Genomic DNA, 3,870 nt, shown 5'->3' on the forward strand with positions numbered 1-3,870 from the left:
TCTCTCTCCCTTCCACTTATTCTCTTTTCTTTGAATTCTTTGCTTTTTCAATTCAAAATAGCAAACTTTTTTTGACAGTCACTGCATTCATGCGAGGGAAAAACAAACCAAACTGAAAACCTCTAATGAGTATCTGCAGAATACACAGGCGTGGGTTTTTTCTGTATGTAAGGAGCCTTACGGTGTGTGCTGTTCACTACCTGTCAATGTCCAGTGTAGCAAAAAAGTGCAAGTGAGTCATAGTACTTGTACTCTTCAGAGTTTTTTCTTTAATTCCCAGCGGGAAATCATCTCTACTCCCTACCCCTCCTCTACCTTAACCCTGCCCTGACCCTCACCTGCTGTCATTTTTTCCACCATGCTATCTTTAAAGCACACACACAAAGACACGCATGCATACATACTTGTTCTGCCATAGTAGGGAGGACCATGCGTTGACTCCCATTGACTTTCATTGATTTCATTTTCAACCCTTTCTATGCCTTAACCCTATAACTAACCCTAAATCTAACCATTACCAATGCACACCTAACCCTAACCCAACTGACACATTAGCCCTAAACCTAACCTTTAGCAAAATAGCATGTGAGGACCGACAAAATTTCGCTTTGCAACAACTGGTCCTCAATTTGATGGTGAAATTGGAAAAATGGCCCTCATTCTGAGGGCTAGACAGGTACACACACACACACAAACCCACGTGCATAACATTTCTCTTTTTTAGCAGCCTCCCTGTTCCCCTCAGACCTTTTGCACGTCAGCAGAGTTCAGCACCAAGGCTGGCCATCTCTATCCTCTAGTATATGTTTACTTTCATTGCACTTTCTCTTTTAACATTTCCCCAGCTACAGAAACAAGCCGTGTTTTGATGATGTGAAGGAAGTCACCAACATAAAAGGAAACCTTGACTCCTCTATCACGGAGACTGCTTTTAAGTGACTGTGTTTTTCTAACTACATGATTGAGAGAAAGAAAGGAGTTCCGGACAAGTTTTTTCCTTTCTGTCAGATCTGCTCCTTTTTACAGTATTGCACTGTGTGCTTGCAGAAATAATTTTGTTTCAGAGCGCAAAGGACACATTTAACAGTATTTTTTTTTTGCATTGTTTTTTTCAATGACTTAATTTGACCAACAAATTGGAACAGAATGTTTAGGGGTCAGATGTAGAGATATGTTTCCTCCATTCGAGATGATTGCTGCATATTCAGTTTAGTCTTGTGGGAAATTGTAAGAGGGACAGAATAGCAGCAGAAGGGGGCAGGAGAAGGAAATCTCCCTCTCTGCAAAAGGGCAGGGAGCACAAATAGGCCAATATAGCCTGTTGGTTGACACATTAGCTTATCTTCCACCCTAATATAAACATTCCTCAGAGGAGACAAAGCATCTGTTCTTTGCTTTTGGAATAGAGAAGGATAATCCCATCAGCAGGGGTCACTCTCCTTATCAGCCACCTTAATAATTCAACTTGTCATGATATTGGAAAAACTTTATGGATCCCAAACATATATGTTTGACCTCTTCCTAAGAGAAAAACAACTGTAACACACTGGATGACTTCAAGTGAGAACACAGTAAGCCAAGATACTACAGGTGCACCGATAAATGCGACAAAACCACGTATTCAAATTGGTAAATGTGTTAGCATGTGTCAAAATATTTCTTAACAGAAATATGTTAGACATTTTAAAAGATGGCATACGCTGCCACCAGAGGGTAATTATACCAATTCAGTTTTTAATTTTACATTTTTTTTACTTTCAGACTTATTCAAAATTTTATAGTACTTACTGTTTTACTGTTTTTTTGATGAAAAGTATTGAAATGCTAAGATTGGGGGAAAAAAATAACAATTCTGACATTTTTGTAAAGGAATAAAGTAAATAAACATTTACACGCGGAAAACTGATAGATATTAACAAATGAATTCAACTGATTCTGATTTTCATTGACAACCCTTCAGAGTCCACATGTGGTAAATAGTGCTGACTGAACATGTACGTTTGGCTGAATAATGGATGAATAATGGCTGGATGAATTCCTGACCTCTTTAGGCCTCTGAAGGCTCTCGTTTCTAGAGTGTTAGACTCAACCAAGGTCAGTGGTGTCAAAAGTACACACATTTGTTACTTAATGTCATGATTTTATCAAAAGCTCGGGTCCACATGCAGAGAAACCAATTCAGAGAGACCAGGGGAAAAGGTTTAACAGGTTTTATTGAAGAGATAATGCAGAGAGAAGTGTTGCTCTGAACACTGCTCAACCGGAACTGAAAAGTGAGGGGAAGACACAGCGATTATTTCGGGCTCAGTGGGAAATTTGATTTGTGAACTTGGAGAAGAGGATTTGGTTGCTGACTTACGTTTCCAGAGAAGTTGTTCAATCTTTGACTCCAGTCTGTATGCTGTTGTTCCAGTGTTTGTCTGATACGGTGGAGGGCGGAACAGGGTTTACCCAGAATGCTGTTGTTTGTAGGTGAACGGAGAAAGCTGACTGCCACTTAGATTTCCTGCGGTACTTGAACGGGTCGTAGAGGAGATTAATCCCTTGCTCAGTGTGAAACTCAAACGACCTTGTGGGGAAAAGTGGATCCAAATCTCCTGTTTGTATCCCCAGCTCAGTTTGAGGCTCAGTTGATCCTTCCAAAAAAAATCCAGTTTGCAGGAAGACTCCCACGTTGACAAGAACTCAGTTTGAATCAGCAAAACTCAGCTTGGCTAGAGTACCCAAAACTGGCAAACACCATGGCGTCGAGGTTGTGGCAGTCAGCAGCTTAAGAACACTCCGTTAACGAGGAAACCATCAGCAGGTGTGTGAGGAGGCGGACCAGAACCAGGCATCTCCTGGTGGAGGAAGGGAGACAAACACAGAAACACAAACACACAGACAGGAGTCCTAACACTTCAGTAGAAGTATAGATACTGTAGTTTAAAAACACTCTGGTAAAAGTTGAAGTATCAACTTGACCTCTTTACTCAAGTAAAAGTGAAAAAGTATGTGCTCAAAAAACTACTTAAAGAGGAAAGCCATTTTTTTTTTTTTTACATTGGGTCCTTTATTTTTACGTTATTACATCATGTTCTACTCACCCATATGAGTTTTACGTCATTTGGAGCTGTTCTGAAGATATTCCGTTAGATTACAATATATCCAAGTAACATCTTCCTATGGGCAAGTGACTTGAAGGCACAAACTAAACTGTTCATAATTTATCATTTATGGTACGCCAGCATTCATAACATGCAGGCGAATTACTGTCCCACAGACATCCGCGGTTATACTTCCTCAGAGAGTCAAAATCTACTCCATGTACCACTTTCAGCTAATGAGAGCTAACCAAAACTGACAGCTGAGAAGAGCCATTTTCAATGCCTGATCAATTAAGAAAAAATTTTTTGTTTTAAATTAATTATCAGAAAATACACTTTTGATTTTACGTTCCCTTCAAAGACATGGAAGCAAACTGAGGCTTTCCATGGACTTCCTAATAAGGTGGGGTGGGCTGAGGTTGTGAACTGGTCCTGTGTTCAAAGGCAGTTATTCTTTCAGACATGTGAACTTGGAATCTAATTCTTTATTTAAGCCTCAAATGATAAAAGTGAGGCCTTTAGAAAACCTTTCGTTGCATTTTAATATACCTTCCTCCTGGTTTAGCCAGTGTCTTTATCTCGATTTAATGACTTTTTCTCCTTTATCATTAAATTGGAAAATAGCATAATACTTGGAGATTTTGATCTTCATAGTGATATTTCATCTAACACCTTAGCTGCTGCCCTTATTTCCATTGTGGATGATTTAATTTTATGTATGGGTCCTATGACAAAGGTCTCACACTGGATCTTATTTTTTCTTTCCCAAAATATGTCCCAAATA

The sequence above is a fragment of the Cyprinodon variegatus genome, unplaced genomic scaffold, assembly GCF_000732505.1.
Source record: "Cyprinodon variegatus isolate N-32 unplaced genomic scaffold, C_variegatus-1.0 Scaffold214, whole genome shotgun sequence".
Taxonomy (NCBI): domain Eukaryota; kingdom Metazoa; phylum Chordata; class Actinopteri; order Cyprinodontiformes; family Cyprinodontidae; genus Cyprinodon; species Cyprinodon variegatus.